This window comes from Piliocolobus tephrosceles, chromosome 6, assembly GCF_002776525.5.
Source record: "Piliocolobus tephrosceles isolate RC106 chromosome 6, ASM277652v3, whole genome shotgun sequence".
Classification (NCBI taxonomy): Eukaryota; Metazoa; Chordata; class Mammalia; order Primates; family Cercopithecidae; genus Piliocolobus; species Piliocolobus tephrosceles.
In genome coordinates this window covers 72202123-72221994 of record NC_045439.1, presented here as the reverse complement: position 1 = coordinate 72221994, position 19872 = coordinate 72202123, and the positions used below count along the sequence as shown (strand labels likewise).

At 45.9% G+C, this 19872-nt stretch overlaps 1 pseudogene; it reads left to right on the top strand.

The window, feature by feature from the left end:
• The first annotated feature begins 10976 nt into the window (after window positions 1-10976).
• Window positions 10977-19872, top strand: part of LOC111527692 — a 40706-nt pseudogene continuing 31810 nt past the window's right edge.

Sequence of the window (19872 nt, the reverse complement as noted above, 5' to 3'; positions counted from 1 at the left end):
TGCAGGCCCCACCTGGGCTGGAAGGCTGCCTCCTTCTCCTCCACACAGAGGCGGCACTCAGGAACTACTGAATGAGGGAGGGAGTGGATGAACAAGATCAGCCAAGGGCCACAGGGAGTGGCCTGCAGCTCCCAGCAAAAAACGACCCCTGCTCTGCCAATCCGGAGGTGCTGGCTCTGTTCTCAGCAGGGCGGCTAAAAGCTCCCTTATAACAGCTCTAGGCCACAAGGGTCAACTTAACTTGGTGTCAGGCCCTAGAGACACCAAAAATCCTAACAAACAAAGAGGCCGCGTATGCAGCATGCTGGTTAAAAGCACAGGCTTCGGAGTCAGAGCTTGGATTCCACTTATTATGTGACCTTGAGCAAGTTACTCAATGCATCAATCTCATTTTGTCACCGGCCAAATGAGGACATTATCTGCCACACAGTGTTACTGAAAAAGTAAGAGGTGACAGACGCAAAGTGCTTGGCACTTACTTACCCTTACTGGTTTATTACAAAGAAGAGAACACAGGAACAGCCAAATGCAAGAGATGCACAGGGCACACCGTGGGGCAGAGAGGTCGGGGTTCCCATGCCATCCCTGGAAGTGCCACCTCCCCAGCACCAAATGAGTTCACCAAACCAGAAGCTCTCCAAACCCAGTATTTAGAGGGTTTTATGGAGTTTTCATAACATAGACATGATTAAGTCATTGGCCACCCGTGACTAGCTTGATCTCCAGCCTGTCTCGTCTCCCCTCCCAGAGGTAGGGGTGGGGCTGATACATCCAACTCTTTACTCACGACTCATCTTTCTGGCAACCAGCCCTAATCCTGAACCTGTCCAGGGGCCCAAAGCCACCTGTAATCTCATTATCATACAAAAGACACTCCTATCACCCCAGAGATTCCAAAAGTCTTAGAAGCTCTTGTGTCAGGTATTGAAATATAAGACCAAATATTATAACCAATGATGTTCCTATCACTCAGGAAATTACAAGGGTTTTAGAAGCTCCGGGCCAAAAACCAGGAAGAATATTAAATATATACACTATTGTACTATGTATCCCACTATCACGATAATTTTTTTTTTGAGACAGAGTCTACCTCCGTTGCCCAGGTTGGAGTGCAGTGGTGCAGTCTCAGCTTATGGTGTGATCTCAGCTCACTGCAACCTCCACCTCCCAGGTTCAAGCAACACTTGTGCCTCACCCTCCTGAGTAGCTGGAACTACAGGTGTGCGACACTACAACTGACTAATTTTTGTATTTTTTAGTAGAGACGGGGCTTCACTGTGTTGGCCAGGCTGGCCTTCAACCCCTGGCCTCAAGTGATATGCCCGCCTCGGCCTCCCAAAAATCTGGGATAAGTCACGAGCCACCGTGCCTGGCCTCACTATCACAATAATTATACTGAGAGGATGGGGGAGAAAAACATAGGCAACAGGAGGAGGGGGGAGGGTAAGCAACCTGAATCCTTGTCTTCCACAGTAGGACATCTCCCTGTCTTTCACACAATCTAGAAGAACAAGCTAAAACATAAACACAGTAACCTCCAAGGAGCAGGGATCAGAGTGGAGAAGGGTAAGGTAGGGGATTGCTGGGTTTTGTTCTAAGCCTTGTTAATTTCTGACTCTTAGAGCTGTATGCCTGTAAAACTTTGCTATAAATGAGTATTTACCTGTAATCCCAGCACTTTGGGAAGCCAAGGTGGGCGGATCACGAGGTCAGGAGATTGAGACCATCCTGGCTAACACGGTGAAACCCCGTCTCTACTAAAAATACAAAATATTAGCCAGGCGTGGTGGCGGGCGCCTGCAGTCCCAGCTATTCAGGAGGTTGAGGCAGGAGAATGGTGTGAACCTGGGAGGCGGAGCTTGCAGTGAGCTGAGACCACGCCACTGCACTCCAGCCTGGGTGACAGAGCGAGACTCCATCTCAAAAAAAAAAAAAAAAAAAGAGTAGTTTTTAAACAAAATCTGATACTTGACTAACAACAATAGTATAATAAGTGATATGGTTTTTTGTTTTTGTTTCTGTTTGAGAGAGGGTCTTGTTCTGTTGCCCGGGCTGGAGTGCCATGGTGCAATTCTAACTTACTACAGCCTCAAATTATTGGGATCAGGTGATCAACCTCCCGAGCAGCTAGAACCACAGATGTGCACCACCATGCCCAGCATTTTTTTTTTTTTTTTTTTGGTAGAGGTGGAGGTCTCGCTATGTTGCTGGTCTTAAGCTCCTGGCCTCAGTGGATCCTACTGCCTCAGCCTCCCTAAGTGCTGGGATTACAGGTGTGAGCCACCACACCAGGCCCAAGTGGCGTATTCTAAAATTTTTCGGAATCCAACCACTTTGAAAAAGTATGGAGAGCTATAAATCATCTCCCCATAAACACACATGGATGCATATACACAAAATTGTTGCACAGGATTTTGGGGACTTCATAAAGTTCTGAAAGCCAGGTTAAAAACCTTAGGATTATAGATTCTGGTTTCTTTTTTTTTTCTTCTTTTTTGAGATAGAGTCTCGTTTTGTCGTTCAGGCTGGAATGCAGTGGCGTGATCTCCACTCACTGCAAGCTCTGCCTCCTAGGTTCACGCCATTCTCCTGCCTCAGCATCCCGAGTAGCTGGGACTACAAGCGCCCGCCACCATGCCTGGCTTATTTTTTGTATTTTTAGTAGAGACAGGGTTTCACCGTAGCCAGGATGGTCTCAGTCTCCTGACCTCGTGATCTGCCCTCCTCGGCCTCCCAAAGTCTGGGATTACAGGTGTGAGCCACCGTACCTGGCCCTAGATTCTGGTTTATTAAAGGAAATGTATTTCAAGTCAGAGCTTGTCATTCATTGCAAAGGAAAATTAAAACTTCGTTAAGAAAATCAAAAACACCTACATGATAAAATGACCACCATCAGTTATTTTCTTGACCACAGGATGCACCTAATTCCTAACTATGAAAAAAGTACAAACATTGTTTATTAGGCTTTTGGCTTCAGCCTTGAAACAATCGGATTCTCTCAAACTCAGGAATGTGAATCGCTGTTGGGTTGATGAAGCTGTTTCCATTCTAGAAATGGACCTAGAATCATGTACTTTTCACCCATGGAGAGTCCTCTGTGTACAATTTGAAAAGGCAAGGTCCCAAATTCCCCATATGGGTGTTTCTTTCAGTAGAGGAATTACTCTAATGACTTCTTAGCAAAACTTACATAATCGGGGCAGGCCATCAAAATACTCCAAAACACAAAGTTTAGCTCCATTTCTGACGGACCTGTCTCCACTGCTATCAGTCTCACAAACAGTCTCACATCAAGTCAGAGGAACGGTTTTTTCATTTAAGAAGGATCTTCATGGCTGGGTGCGGTGGCTCATGCCTGTAATCCTATCACTTTGGGAGGCCAAGGTGGGTGGATCACGAGGTCAGGAGTTTGTGACCAATCTGGTCAACACACTGAAACCCCGTCTGTACTAAAAATACAAAAATTAGCCGGGCTTGGTGGCACGTGCCTGAAGTCCCAGCTACTCAGGAGCCTGAGTAGCCAGCAGCTACTCAGGCAGGAGAACCGCTTGAACCCAGGAGGTGGAAATTGTGGTGAGCCAAGATCGCACCACTGCATTCCAGCCCGGGCAACAGAATGAGACTCCATCTCAAAAAAAAAAAAAAGGTATCTGTTAACCAGAGGCAATGAAAAGCACCTCCCAGGCTGCTGTAGTAAGTGGATCGGTAACTGTGGTGGGAGATTCCAACCCGCGAGACCTGTGAATATGCCACACAGCAAAAGGGCTTTGCCACAGGCCTTAGGAGAAGTATCCTGGGCTATCCAGGGAGGTCCAATCTAATCCCATGAGCCTCTAAGAGCATAGAACTGGTCAGGCGAGGTGGATCACGCCTATAATCTCCACACTTTGAGAGGCTAAGGCAGGCGGATCACGAGATCAAGAGATGGAGACCACCCTGGCTAAAATGGTGAAACCCCATCTCTACTAAAAATACAAAAATTAGTCGGGCATCGTGGCGGGCACCTGTAGTCTCAGCTACTCAGGAGGCTGAAGCAGGAGAATCACTTGAACCCGGGAGGTAGAGGATGCAGCGAGCTGAGATCACACCACTGCACTCCAGCCTGGCCAACAGTGCGAGACTCCATCTCAAAGAAATATTTGAAAATAGGGCATAGAACTTCCTCCGAGTGGAAGAAGATAAATGCACACAGGGGAACTGGAGAGCCTGGCCAGGTCCCTGGCCTAGCTAGTCCTGAGCTGATGGGACCACGTGCAAAGACCAGATAGAGGCCTCAGGAGCTGAGGGCAGTCCCCAACAGATGGCCAGCAAGGGAACAGACACCTCAGTCCTGCAACCACAAGGAACTATATTTGGACAAAAGCACTTGGAAGCAATTCTCCAATGAGGAATGCAGCCCAGACCACATGGTGAGTTTTGCCCAGTGACACCCACGTCAGACTTCTGCCCCACAGAACTGTGAGATGATACAATTTCAATTGTTTTAAGCCATGAAATATGTGGAAATGTGGTAAAGCAGCAACAGAAATGAATACAGTGATTTATGTGGAAACCCCTAGAAGAGTGTCTGGCATGGTATTGTCACCTGACAAGCATTTCCTGATTTCCTTACATCGCAAGGCAGGCCTGGCCACACTCCATCCAAAAGAGATGATAGACTTGCTCTGACAAAACAGATTCAGTGAATTACAAATGGCCCAGAACACCTACAAATTTTAGGTTTCAGGTAAGTGATTGCCTTTCCTTTCACTTAGAAACCTCCCAATGCTTATCTTACTGATAAACTCTAAGTACCAGGCAGGAGACTAAACACCAGACAAACCCAGCCCCAGATGCCCCGAGGGAGCCCATCCCAGCACTCACTCCACTGCACTGAAATGATGTCCAGGTCAGTTTATCCCACTAGACCAAGAACTCCAGCTCTCCATGTGTGAGTCACCAGTGCTGCCTCTGCATCTCTGCTTCTACGACGGTGCTTCTGCACTTCACAGCAAATCTGTATCAATGTTTGTCAACACTATATATGACAGTGTAACTTAATATCTGCACAGAAAATATAAATTCTTTGAGGACCAGGGCCGGGTTTATTAGCCTTTGTACTCTCACTGCCACTGTCTGGGACATCAGAGGCACTCGGTAGAAGTTGGTGAAGAGACAGAAAAGGCAGAGGAGAGACAGGAAAGCAGGACCAACACTGCAGACACAGATTCTGAGGTGGCTGGAGGAGAGGCAGGGCAGAGAAACTTCCTGGATGCTGGAATGGGGTTCACTGTGATACCTGCTGCTGGATTTGCTGGATTTCAAATGTCAAAGGTGATGCTTTGCTGACCTTGACCTCTGACTGCCCTTTAACTGCCCTTTAGCTTTCCCAACCTCAAGACAGGGCACTTAGAAACTACAATGTCAAGAAATTATGCTTCATTAAAGCATGGGAATGTTATTTACGTGGACGTTCATTACTTCATTTTTTACATGGGAATGTAAATAATTGAAGAGATTGTTAAAGACTAAATCATGCACATTCAATAACTTTGTAAAATATTAATGATAACTGAAACACAAATTTTGATGGTCCCCAAAAATGCTAAAATATAAAACAATACTGGCCAATTAAAGATAGAAAACAATCCTAATGAAGCTCCCCAACAGACACATTAAAATGTCTCTGTACATTAAACATTTCGGATTTCAAAGGAAAACCCAGATTCATTCCATTCTTAATACGCCATTTAAAAAAAAAAAAAATCTTAGGTAATACAATATTTCATTTAAAATTTACAAAATTCCATTATATTCACGATTTCATTTGATCCTCAAAAGAATCTCCTGAGTTAGGCAGAACAGGTATTACTAACAACTAACTCTATTTTACAGGTAAGGGAACTGAAGTTCAGAAAGTACTTGGACTTAACAAAAGCTTTAATAGGGCCACATAGCAAAACCAAATCCTCTGCTCAAAAGAACTAGAATAAGTTATCTTTTACATAGTATTCATACTTATATCCTGTCAATATCCAAAAATGTTTTGAGGTAGCCTGCAATAATACACTTACCCAATAAAAACATTAAAATGAAAAACAGGGAGAAAAAAAAAACAGCAGGTGACATGGGAGACAGACAAAGGTAGATAGCAAAGACTGAGACTTAGAATCTAAGAAAACTTCATCTCTGACCTTCCAGTTCCAGGGAGATAGTTTATAGACTCATAAACTGACAAAAGAGAGGTTGCATCAGTTCTTAACTATGAAACACTCCTGGCAGCCACAGCAAATCTCTAGGACAATATACCAATGGCATCAAAGCAAGAGTACACTTTAGTGATAGAGTGAATTAAGTTCCCTGTTTGGGACCCAGACCAGGGCTAGAGAAAAGAACTCTGAAATGTAGAGCTCAAAAATATATCCTCGGTCGGCCAGGCACAGTGGCTCACACATGTAATCCCAGCACTATGGAAGGCTGAGGCGGGCAGATCACGAAGTCAGGAGATGGAGACCATCCTGGCTAGCACAGTGAAATCCTGTTTCTACTAAAAATACAAAAAATTAGCCAGGCATAGTGGCAGGTGCCTGTAGTCCCAGCTGCTTGGGAGGCTGAGGTAGGAGAATGGAGTGAACCCAGGAGGCGGGGCTTGCAGTGAGCAGAGATCCTGCCACTGCACTCCAGCCTAGGCAACAGAGCAAAACTCCGCCTCCAAAAAAAAATACATATATATATGTGTGTATATATATATACCCTCTGTCTTCTCCTTACCCATGTGTCCCCTTCCGTGAGAGACTTCCTTTAATTTAATTCATATAAAAATCAAGCCTACTCTAAATGAAAAATACCTTGACATGGAAGCAGCATTAACTAGCTAAGTTTTATTAAGACATTAATAAAATCTAGAAAACCATAAAGAAAATCTGGTGGCGGTTTGAAGCTCTCTCTTAGATCAGATTCCCCAAAAGAATAAAGTGCATGGGGCATATAACAAATACCTTTTCCTAAATTAAGATAAGAATGCAAATCAAAAGAAAGGCAAAATCCTACTGAGTGAAGCAAAAATTGTTATTCAGTAGCTCAAGACTTGACCAAATGGCTATTTTTAATCCCTATAATCATCCAAATAACTACGAATAGCAGAGAAAATTGTGTCTCCTTTCTACAGAGACACGTGGCTTTAAGAAACTCAAGCACATCAAATTCCCACCTTACCAAACAGATAAATTGGAAAGGAGCTTAGTATTTTATTTTTAAGTTATTTATTTACCTTTTTACTTTTTAGAGAAAGGGTTTTACTCCATCACACAGACTGGAGTGCAGTGGCATGATTATAGCTCACTGCAGCTTCTAATCTTGAGTTCAAGTGATCCTCGCACCTCAGCCTCCCAAAGCGCTGGCATTACAGGTGTAAACCACAGCACCCGGCCTGACTATTTTAAAGAATTAATTACCATATTCCTTAGAATTGTAGCTCCTTTATAGGTCATTCAACATGTGATGCAATTTTTTAAAAGTGGTGTTTTTTTTTTTGAGATGGAGTCTCACTCTGTTGCCCAGACTGGAGTGCAGTGGTGCAATCTCGACTCACTGCAACCTCCACCTCCCGGGTTCAAGTGATTCTCCTGCCTCACCCTCCCGAGTAGCTAGGACTACAGGCATGTGCCACCACACTCAGCAAACTTTTTGTATTTTTAGTGGAGACGGGGTTTCACCGTGTCAGCCAGGATGGTCTCCATCTTCTAACCTCATGATCTGTCTGCCTTGCCCGCCCAAAGTGTTGGGATTACAGGTGTGAGCCACCACACCCAGCCACAAGTGGTAATTTTAAACTATGCTTCAAGCCATTACACAAAGCCAGGTACATCTACTCAAGGCACTCTAAAATTTCCATTTACTCCCATTTTACTCAACAAAATAAAATGTTAAATTGGAACATATTTCACACGACACTTAAAAGATCAACAAAATGCTCCTGAAAAGTTCTGAGCTGAACAACTCCATTAATGAGAAAAAAACAAACCAACTGGATATAGTGAAAATGCTGCACATAAAACACAATTGTGAAGAATATGCAAGACATTGCCAAAAAGCTGCTTAAGGTTTCATCATAGATACTTGTCCTTAACTCTGAGTTAAAGTATATACTCATGTAACCAAACTCATTTAAAAGGAAACAAAGAGGAAGAAGAAAAAGAACTTCCACTTTAGAATCCACATTTTCAAAAGCCTCCATTATTTACACCACTGCTGGGAAGAGAATTTTTCTCTGCTCTATTTGCTTGAAAGAATTAAAGGTGTAGGGCAAAGATTCTTGGAAATTATGTAGTTTACGATCCTCAAAAGTGAGAAAAATGAAGCCCAGAAGAGAAGGTCTTCCAGGAAAATTCCAGAGCCAGAGGTAGACCCAGTACATTGTTTTTGTTTTTGTTTTTGTTTTTGTTTTGAGACGAAGTCTCACTCTATGGCCAAGGCTGGAGTGCAGTGGAGCCATTTCGACTCACTGCAACCTCCGCCTCCTGAGTTCAAGCTATTCTCCTGCCTCAACCTCCTGAGTAGCTGCGATTACAGGCGCCCACCACCACGCCCAACTAATTTTTATATTTTTAGTAGAGACAGGGTTTCACCATGTTGGCCAGGTTGGTCTCCAACTCCTGACCTCAAGTGATCTGCCTGCCTAGACCTCCCAAAGTCCTGGGATTACAGGCATGAGCCACCGAGCCCAGCTGACCTGGTAAGTTTTCATCAAGTACTCTGAACTATGCAACAAACACCAGGAAGTAACAGAAAAAAAATTAATCTAAAAACCCTCTGGAGAGTCAAAGAATTGCAGATTTAAAAACAGCATGAGGCCGGGCGCGGTGGCTCAAGCCTGTAATCCCAGCACTTTGGGAGGCCAAGACGGGCGGATCACGAGGTCAGGAGATCGAGACCATCCTGGCTAACACGGTGAAACCCCGTCTCTACTAAAAATACAAAAAAAAAAACTAGCCGGGCACGGTGGCGGCGCCTGTAGTCCCAGCTACTCGGGAGGCTGAGGCAGGAGAATGGCGTGATCCCGGGAGGCGGAGCTTGCAGTGAGCTGAGATCCGGCCACAGTACTCCAGCCTGGGCGACAGAGCGAGACTCCACCTCAACAACAACAACAAAAAAAAACAGCATGAATACTTGGTTTCATGGTATTGAAAAAGGACCTCGCACTTACCTGCATGTACAAACTGCCTGCCCACCTCTATCAGAGCATTTTTCAAGCTGTGCTACAGTTAACTATGTACTGCCCAAAGCCAATCTGTCCCTGCAGATCATAAGCTCTTAAAGACCAGGACTTCAGGAGAACAAGCAAAACTTCAGAGAGAAGGGAGCCACGGAAACAGAGTTCACAGCAATGGGTCGGCAGGAGCTGATCACTGGAGGTGGGCTGTAGCCTTGGGGTCTGGGACAGCGGAGGGCAGAGAAGGTAAAAGGGCCTGCATGACACGCTACAGGGCTAGGAACCACAGCTGCGGTGATTAGTTCAGTTTTGTCTCGTATGCCTGTCACTTATACATCATCTCTTGTTCAGAAAGAACTTCAGGTGGAGTATTTGGACTCCTTGAGCCTTCTGCTGTTTGTCTCCGGGACATTTAACACTCTTAAAAGGGGAAAACTGTCCAGTTCGATTTTGCTTCCTGGGACATTACAGGTGTTTCAAAAGTTTGATGAAAGCATTCACTAAGGAGTGATTCCACTTTCTTTGGTGGTTGAGAAATACAGCGTCTGAGGGGCAGCATCAGGTCTTCCCATCAAGCTGAGGTGGGAGTCTCCCCACCCACGGACCTCACCGTTGCTCTCCCCTCATAAATCTGACCTCTAACTGTAACTGCCTTGGCCTCATTCCGTGGGTGTGGATGCTCCTGCTTGAAACGCACTTTCCAGCCCGCCAAATTCTTGGGAGAGTTTCTTCCACTCTCCAGGCGCTGAGAGCTACAAAGTTCAATCTGCCTTTCAGATTTTTTTTTCTTCCCATTACTAACGGAAGAAATCAAGAAGCGCCCGGCAGAAGGGCCCTGCTCCCTCCAATCAGAGCCCAGCCCCGGGCCAGAGCAGGAAGCGCGGCGGTGGGATGCGCAGTGACAGCCCCTCGCCCCCCGGGACCCCCCGGCCAGGGCAGAGGTCGGTGCCGCAGCTGCGCGACAGCTGTAGGCCCGCACCTCTGGCTTCCTCCGGCCGGGGATGTGAGAGGATAAATCACGGGGCCGGGGCAGTGCGCCCGCACCAACCACTTCCCCCGCACACAGACCCCCACTACACCCGCTTCTCTGGCGGGGTCCACCCAGACGAGCCACGGGGCGGCGCACAGCCCCACTAGCAGGACGGCCAGGACCCACGCGCGCGGGTCCATGCAGCCACCTAGATAGGTGACAAAACACTCAGCCGTTATGTGGGGCCGGGAAAGAGCCCCCACCCAGAGTCACGGACCCCCTAGTATGAGGGTCCTCGCAGTCCCCTCGGTGAGTCTGGCGAAGCAGTCTCACTGCCAGGGAGGGCGGCGGAGTCTCCCCCTCGCGGTGACGCGGTCCCGCCCCACGAGTGAGTCCTCGCAGGGCCCCCTCTGCCGCACGCGGGGACCAACCACGCCGCGGGGGAACCGGGCAGAAGCCAGCGCCCGGGTCCATGCAGTCCCCTCCGCGGCAGACGGGAGGAGCCGGGGAGCAGTGGGGACCGGCCCCCACCCGCAGGGCGACCAGGACCCCGCGCGGGCCCACGCGGTATCGCAGCAGGTGCGTAGCCCCTGGTGCCACCCGAGGCCGAGACAAAGCCCAGGCGCACAGACCCCGGATCCTGACCCCGGACCCTGCGGGGCCCAGCTCGTAGCCGCCATGCCCGGGGCAGAGACCCCCTCACCAGTCGAGCCATCTCACCTCAGGCCGCCGCCTGGCAGCGCTTGCTCCTCCCCGCGGTGCCTGGGCCGACTGGAGCGCAGCTGAGCCGCCGACAGAGCCGAGTCAGCCTCAACAATGGAGCCCCGGGGCGTGGGCGCCGCCGCCGCGGCCGCTTCAGCCCGTGTTTCCCGCTCAGGATCCGGCTCCGATCAAGGAGCTGCAGCTGGCTCGGGGCTGCGGCGGGGACACACACCGGGCAGGCGCACAGGACCCCACCCGCAGCCCGCGGCCCCACCCCCAGCGGAGCCGGGCGCTCAGGGCCCGCTCCCCGGCCAATGGGGAAGGAGCTGTGCGGAGGGGCGGGGCTTGGGGGAACAAAGGGAGGTTGGGCGGGGCGGCGCTGGGACTGGGTGTACGGGGTTCCGCGGGAGGACCGGATCCGATCCCAGAGCTGGCCATATCCTGGCCTCCTAGAAGACCAAGCTCAACTTCCACCTGGAGTCTCCTCTACAGGACGCGCTCATCTCAAGCCCAGAACTCAGGCTTTTAGGGCAGAGAGCGAGAGACAGGCTTGCTTTCCAAAAAGGGAAACTGAGGTCCAAGGAATAGGATTGCCTGCTGCCCGAAGTCACGTAGTCCCATTCACTCGTTCACCTTGTCATTCAGCAAACATTTGGAAGCACGTATGGTGGGCCTTAGGAGTGAAGTAGGGCCGGGCGCGGTGACTTGCCCCTGTAATCCCAGCACTTTGTGGGGCTGAGGCAGGTGGATCACTTGAGGCCAGGAGTTCGAAACCAGCCTGGTCAACAAGATGAAACCCCGTCTCTACTAAGAATACAAAAACTTAGCCGATCGTGATGACATGTACCTGTGGTCCCAGCTACTAGGAAGGCTGAGGCAGGAGAATCATTTGAACCCAGGAGGTGGAGGTTACAGTGAGCTGAGATCCTGCCACAGCATGCACTCCAGCCTGGGTGAAAGAGTGAGACTCTATCTCCAAAAAAAAAAAAAGTAATAGATGGGAAGTAGAAGCGAACTTAGGCCTTCCCTGAAGGAGCTCGGCCAAGGAGTACCTGAAATGTCTCTGCATCTCTTTAAGGTCTGATAAAGGAACCAGGAGCAAGCACTAATCACTTCCCTTTCCTGCCTCAGAGCTCTCATGTGTTTGCTGTTCCCCACCTGAAATGCCAAGTACTAATGCATTTATTTATAGAAATGGGGTCTCCCTATGTTGCCCATGCATTTATTTATAGAAATGGGGTCTCCCTATGTTGCCCAGGCTGGTCGCAAATTCCTGGCCTCAAGCTATCCTCTCGTCTCAGCCTCCCAAAATGTTGGGATTATGGGCATGAACCACTGTCCACAGCCCTGATCGTCCTTAAAACCTCTTTCCTCATCTTATTTGAGCTTCCTGCATCATGTGCCCCCACACCCTTGGTTTCCCTGTACCTCCATAGCTGCTCCTCTGTGGGTACCGGGGACCCACCCCCTTCTCTGCCCAACTTGTATATGTCTGGGCTGAGGCCAAATGCCCTTCCATTTGCAGTGGGCACTGCCACAGGAAATCTCATGCCCTTTTCGGCTTCACAAACCATCCACGTGCTCTGCTGCCTGCCAAAGACATCCATCCCAGTCAGATGCCCAGCCCTGACCTTTCCCAAAGCCCCGGCTGGACACAGGAAAGCATCTAAAATTTTCCATGGGCCAAAACATCGCTCTTCCCATACACACCTACACACTCATCACTCCCACACTCGCACCCACCACTGAAAGCCTGGCCCCTAACCTGATTTGCCTAACAAGGTCCCCGGATGAACAACACATGCTTCCCTACCTCTCCCCTGCTAAGGCCCCACCGTGTTCTGGGATGTACTCAGGGATCAGGAGAACAAAACCTCAGGGAGTGAAAGGACATTCTAGGGTGCAGGCCTTTGCATCCCCCTCCATGCCCTCACCCCTGCCTGACACACCCTCACCCCTGTACCTGGCCAGCTCCTACCAACCCTTAAAGTCTCACCAAATTCAGTTGTGGCAGCCACATCCCAAAGTGACTGACCCCCCAATGACCTATGCCCTTGTGTAGTCTTCCTGACCTTGGGTACGAGCAAAACCGGTGACTGTCTTTTAACCCATGGAGCCTGGCAAAAGCAATGGGATGTCACTGTCAGAGTGCATCACCTTTGCACACTGGAGAGAGAGGTTTTGCCTGCAGGTGCTGCAGGAGGGAGATGCTGTGCTGAGAAAGGACCTTTGGAGGGGCCCCGTAGGCAAGGAAGCAAAAAGCTGGACCCTTGCCAAGAGGGTCCGAGGAAATGAATTCTGCCAATAACCTCAGCAGACCTGGAAATGGATTCTGCCCTGGTTGAGCCTCAGATGAGGATGCAGCCCAGTTGCTTAGCGTGAGATCCCAAGCACAGGACCCACTAAAATGTGCTCAACTCCTAGCTTGCCAAAATTGGCTTAAAGGTCTGTGTTGTTTCAAGCTTCTAAGTTTTTAGTTATTGTCTATGAAAGTGTTAAAATATGAGACAATAACTTAGGTCCCCTCCCCATCACACACATACTTCTTTCTGGCATTCATCACAATTATACTTATTGATTTAAAATCTCCCCCTTGGCTGGGTGCAGTGGCTCAGGAGTTCCAGACCAGCCTGGCCAACATGGTGAAGCCCCATTTCTACTAAAAATACAAAAATCAGCTAGACGTGGTGGTGCATACCTGTAATCCCAGCTACTCGGAATGCTGAGGCAGGAGAATTGCTTGAATCCAGGAGGTAGAGGTTGCAGTGAGCCGAGATTACACCATTGAACTCCAGCCTGAGTGACAAGAACAAAACTCTGTCTCCAAAAAAAAGAAAAAAAAAATTGTCTCTTGCCACTAGCATGAAGGTCCCATGAGAAGAAAAATGGAAACTCTTGCTCATAACAGTGTCCCAAATGCCCAGCACGGTGTAGCTCTAGGACAGTTGGTCGATAGTGGGCGCTGCTGGTTGGAGGGCCCAGCTGGTCTTCCCAGCTGCCTTCTCCCTGGTCACATTCCATTATTGAGAACAGAATAATTTCTTGCCTTTCCAGAGTCCCTCTTAGTGGGGATTGGCCAAGTGACATTGTCCTGCCCTGGGAGACAGAAGTGGAAGTTGGCTGAAAGGTTTCTAGCCATGGTGTGCTGGGGCGATTTGAACCAAGACATGAGAGTTGACCATCCATTGTTCAGGAATTCTACACGTTGGTTGTTCAACACATTCAGTACTTAAAAATATTAAATAATATAAACGCGCAAATTAAAAAGTGCATTAAACCAGATGCAATGGCCCACGTCTAACACATTGGAAGCCTGAGGCAGGAAGATCACTTGAGCCCAGGAGTTCAAGGCCAGCTTAGGCAAGAAAGGAAGACCCTGTCTCTACAAAAAATTTTAAAATTAGCTAGGCGTGGTGGTGTGGGCATGCATTCCTAGCCACTCAGGAGGCTGAGGTGGGAGGATCGCTTGAGTCATCTGTTCAAGGCTCCAATGAGCTATGATAATGCCACGACACTCCAGCCTGGGTGACAGAGCCAGACTCTGTCTCAGAAATAAACATATTGTATATATTAATACATTCATAATAAATGTATATTTATATATACATCTATGTATTATATATTTAGAAATAATTTTTTTTGTTTTATTTATTTATTTATTTATTTTGAGACGGAGTTTAACCCTTGTCACCCAGGCTGGAGTGCAATGATGCGATCTGGGCTCACTGCAACCACCACCCGGGTTCAAGTGATTTTCCTGCCTCAGTCTCCTGAGTAGCTGGGATTACAGGCATACACCACCACGTCTGGTTAATTTTGTATTTTTAGTAGAGATGGGGGGGTTTCTCCATGTTGGTCAGGCTAGTCTTGAACTCCCGACCTCTGGTGATCTGCCAACCTCAGCCTCCCAAATTGCTGGGATAACAGGCGTAAGCCACTGTGCCCAGCCTATATGATATATCTATATATTATAATTATGTATATTAATTTTATATAATTATATATAAATATAAAAATTGTCCTTGCCTTCTCTTGTTTCTACCTACAGTCAGTCCCATGACTTCAAGTACTATCTACATGTAATACTTTTAAATGTGTATTATATATAGACATATATGTATATATATATATATATATATATATATATATATATTTTGAGACGGAGTCTCGCCCTGTCGCCAGACTGGAGTGTAATGGCACAGTCTCAACTCACTGTAACCTCTGACTCCCGGGTTCAAGCGATTCTCCTGTCTCAGCCTCCCAAGTAGCTGGGCTTATAGGCGCCCACCACCACGTCCAGCTAATTTTCGTATTTTTAGTGGAGACAGGATTTCGGAATGTTGGTTGATTGGTTTTGAACTCCTGACCTTAATTGATTGCCCGCCTCGGCCTCCTAAGGCACTGAGAATACAGGCATGAGCCACCTTGGCCATAATATTTTTCTGTTTCCAAACATTTTACATGAGAGGAAAGTGGAGAATAAATCATCTGACACTCTACTGTAAAAAAAAATCTTTGTGCCTCTCTTCTTTTCACCTTTCCTAAGTGTGCATATTACCAAAATGTCTTCAGGTTGAGGTGCCCCCATGAAAACTTTACAGGGTGTTGTGTTCTCAGCCACCCTCCTGTCTTTTCCTAGTCCTGGCATTTTAGAACTGTCTGGGGGATGACCCAGGATACTCACAGTGGCCATGTCTATTGGAGGGTCTAGTGAGTATCAGCCCCGGCATCATCTCATCCCCAAGGACAGCGTGAAGTAGGGGGTAGAGTCTCTCAGGGTAGCAGCTGGATGCTCTTGGCCTTAGAGGAATCTCCTGGTATAATTTCATCTAAAATGGTGACCCCTTAGGGTCATTAAAATTTTAGGACATTAAAATAAATAGACAATACAACATAATGTCATTAAACTTAGGTCATTAAAACAGTTCCTCCAGCTGGAGTTTTTATTCCTTGGAGACACATTGATGGTCTGCTAATGGGATGCTGATATTGAGAGGAAAAGGCAGAAATGATTTCTGCTCTCTAGATTGTCTCAGACTTGTGAAGAGAGAAAAACTGTCCCAAAGGACAAGGAAAACCCACCCCAGAGAGGATGTGCAAGAACCTGAATATTAAAATACACTTAAGGCACACAGGAGGACAAAGAGCAGTGCTAGTGCCTCCTAGGTGGTCACTGAGTGCTTTACTCAGGGATTGGTGTCCTGAGGGATAGAATGGCCTGCCGTGACACTTAGAAAGGTCTGTGTTGGAGTCAGCACTACCTCTCCCTGAGTTTGTTACCTTGAAAACGCTTGTCCATTTATTTGAGTTTCAGGCTTTCATTGACTGTAAGATACATTTTGTCAGTACAGCTTGAAAGATAAAAATACTATTTCCAAAGAGGCAAGGTAAAATGATGTATTTTATTTGCTGCAAATTCGTATTTATTTCTTCCCCAGAGTGAGTGTAGTAAGTTTTAAAGGTCTGTTCTTTTTAAGGGTAATTTCAAATGGAATTGTAGGACTTAGCTTTGTCAATGCTACTGGTGAAATAAAAGTGTGATAGATAAATTGATCATTTACAAAGATTCACCAAAATGTCAGTTTCCCACTTGTAGCATGGTGAAGAATTTATGACAGTGGGGACATCTGTATCCTCTTATCTGGATATCTGAGGGTTTTTTGTTGTTGTTTGTTTGTTTTTTTGGAGATGCTGTCTTGCTTTGTAGCCCGGCTGGAGTGCAGTGGAGCCATCTCTACTTATTGCAACCTCCACCTCCCAGGTTCAAGTGATTCTCCTGTGTCAGTCTCCTGAGTAACTGGGATTATAGGCACCCACCACCACACCCAGCTAATTTTTGTATTTTTAGTAAACATGGGGTTTTAGGCCTGGCACGGTGGCTCATGCCTGTAATCCCAGCACTTTGGGAGGCCAAGGTGGGCAGATCACGATGTCAGAAGTTCCAGACCAGCCTGGCCAACATGGTGAAACCCTGTCTCTACTAAAAAAACAAAAAAATTAGCTGAGCCTGGTGGCAGGCACTGTAATCCCAGCTACTTGGGAAGCCGAGGCAAGAGAATTGCTTGAACCCGGGAGGTGGAGGTTGCAGTGAGCCAAGTCTTGCCACTGCACCCCAGCCCAAGTGACAATGTGAGACTCTGTCTCAAAAAACAAACAAACAAACAACAAAAAGACAGGGTTTTGCCATGTTGTCCAGGCTGATCTCAACCTCCTGATGTCAGGTGATTGCCCGCCTCAGCCTCCCAAGGTGCTGGGATTACAGGCGTGAGCCACCATGCCCGGCCCACTCTATTTTCTTTTTATTCCATAAATTTTAATATGTTTGAGTTTGTCTGTTCCTTTATCACTTTTTTCTTACCTAAAAAAAATTCTGCCTAATCCTTTATAAAAAAAAAAAAAGAATCTTCATGTGACTTCTGAAAGTGTTCTAGTTCTATCTTTCATATTTGATATAAAATAAGTTGATTATGGTTCATGGAATAGAGAAGAATGCAATGCATTTTCTCAAGTAGATGCCAGCCTGGTTTGCCTCATATTTTAAAGTTCATGTGATTTCTTTTTCTATTCTACAGTGCCTACTCTATCATTCATCAACTTTCCATATAAATGCTGGGTCATTAAGACTTTTTTTTCCGTGATCTGCTTGCCTATCTCTCTGATAGTACTTTGCTGTCCTGAATACTTTCATTTGAAAATCTTAGAAGTATGTTAGACAAGCCGTCACTCTTTTTTAGATGACGAAAACGCATTAGACATTTGTCATTTTTACTTCGTATGAAAAAGTAGTCTTTCTTACCTAAAACAACCTGATTTGGGAATTTACGTGATTTCATAGGATTAGCATCTGGAAGTGGTGACATTAATGTCATTTTAAAAAACATGTGTCATACTTCCTCTTATTCCTTTCTGCCTTGACATTGCACAATAGAAATTTTAAAAATTATTGTATTAGTATTGTCAAATATCAATTATTGGTTTTATTTACTTCTCAATTAAATTTAATAAGCCTATTCTCTCTTGGTGTAATCACATGGAATGAGCTCAACGCCCCAGTTAACAACTGACAGCACATGTAAAATATTGTCTACCAGGGAAACTCATTGAACACTTAGTGTTCAGACTGTGTTTTGGTGGCTGGTTCCCTAAGCGCCACTGCAGTGACACAAAATAATAGACCTTCAGCAGAAAAAGTTTTGGCAAATATATTGCATAAGCCATTTAGATGCAGTGAGTCATTCTTATTACTTGGGTTGGTAGAATCCCTTTCAAACTGTAAGTTACTAATACAAATAAAGATGGAACTTTGCGAGCAGGCGTTTTTAAGAATAAGTAGTCTCAGGACTGATAACATTAACTCACTTATGAACATCAGGTAGGACTTTATTATGGCAGATACTAGAAATGTACAAAGTGAAGTTAAAAGGTAACTCCTAGCAGCACATCTTACTCCCTGGATTCTCTAATGAGATAGGTGTTTCTACTTTGCTGTTGCCTTTTTGAATAGTTCAATTCTAGCATTAATACTGCTGTGTGGGAGGGAGTATGTGTGAACAGAGTAAGAGTTGTGACAATCGAGTCACAGAATAAATGCTTGGAAATTTTAGAAGCATGTAAACAGCTTATGAATTGAGTATAAATTCCCAGTGCTGTCAGTCTCACCCATCCTTCTATCCACATGTTTGGAATGTTCTAGGACTCCATGACTTTTGAGTTTGTGGCTGTGAACTTTACCCAGGAGGAACGGACTTGGCTAGATTCTTCTCAGAAGAATCTCTGCATAGAAGTGATGCAGGAAATCTGCAGGAACCTCTCTTCTGTAGGTGAGAATGACAACACATTTCACTTAATTACAGAAGTATTTCCGTATCATCAGTACTATTTGTGATTAGGAATGTGGCAAGGGAATGATTTGGTGAAGAACTCAGGCATGGGCACTGTGTACAATGAACATTAAATCTAGTAATGTTTCTATAGTTTGTATTAATTCGTGATAATTTTGTGGGTCTGTGTTTTAGGAAACAAACGGAAAGACCAGAATATTGAAGATCACTTTGAAAAACCTGGGAAAGATATAAGATAATTTGCACTGAGAAGAAGAAATAAAGTCCTCTGAAGGAATCTTAGCATGTCATGAACTTAAAAACAAGCAATCAAAACAAATAAGAGTCACTTGAAATTTGTTTCTTTTTAGAAAAATTTCACCCAAAATGTAACGTACTTCAGTGTAGCAGTCAGTGTTTGGAAAACAGTTTACTTGAAAATAGTACTACAAAATTGTGTATATGAATGTTACTATTTTGGTCAAAGCCATGCAGGTGGTAGCTGTGTTTTCAGTAGTAACCGATTTACTATCAAATAATTGAGTCATGGCAAAAAAAAAAAAAAAAAAAATACATTTTCCCTGGTATTGGTAGCAGTGTAAGCCCAAGACTTATTAATAAGTAGAAAATTATTAAATCAATCAATAATAATGTGCCTATCTTTTTTTAACAGAAATCATATGGTACACAGACTGTGTGAAAGCAAAGAAAGTAGTCAGTATGATGGAGAAGTTGTCAGCCAAATTCAAGATCTTGATCTGAATGAGAATATTTCTGCTGGATAAAAACAATGTGAACGCAATATTTGTGGAAAAGCCTTTGTACGTCATTCCCTCCTTAATAGGCGCATCCTAGCTCACTCAAGATACAAACCATAGGGAGAGAAGCAATATAAATGTGAACAGTGTGGGAAATTCTTCATTTCTGTTCCAGGTGTTAGAAGACACATGATAATGCACAGTGGAAATCCAACTTATAAATGTACGATATGGCCAGGCATGGTGGCTCACGCCTGTAATCCCAGCACTTTGGGAGGCCGAGACGGGCAGATCACGAGGTCGGGAGATCGAGACCACCCTGGCTAACACAGTGAAACCCCGCTCTACTGAAAATACAAAAATTAGCCAGGTGTGGTGGCAGGCACCTGTAGTCCCGGTTACTTGGGAGGCTGAGGCAGGAGAATGGTGTGA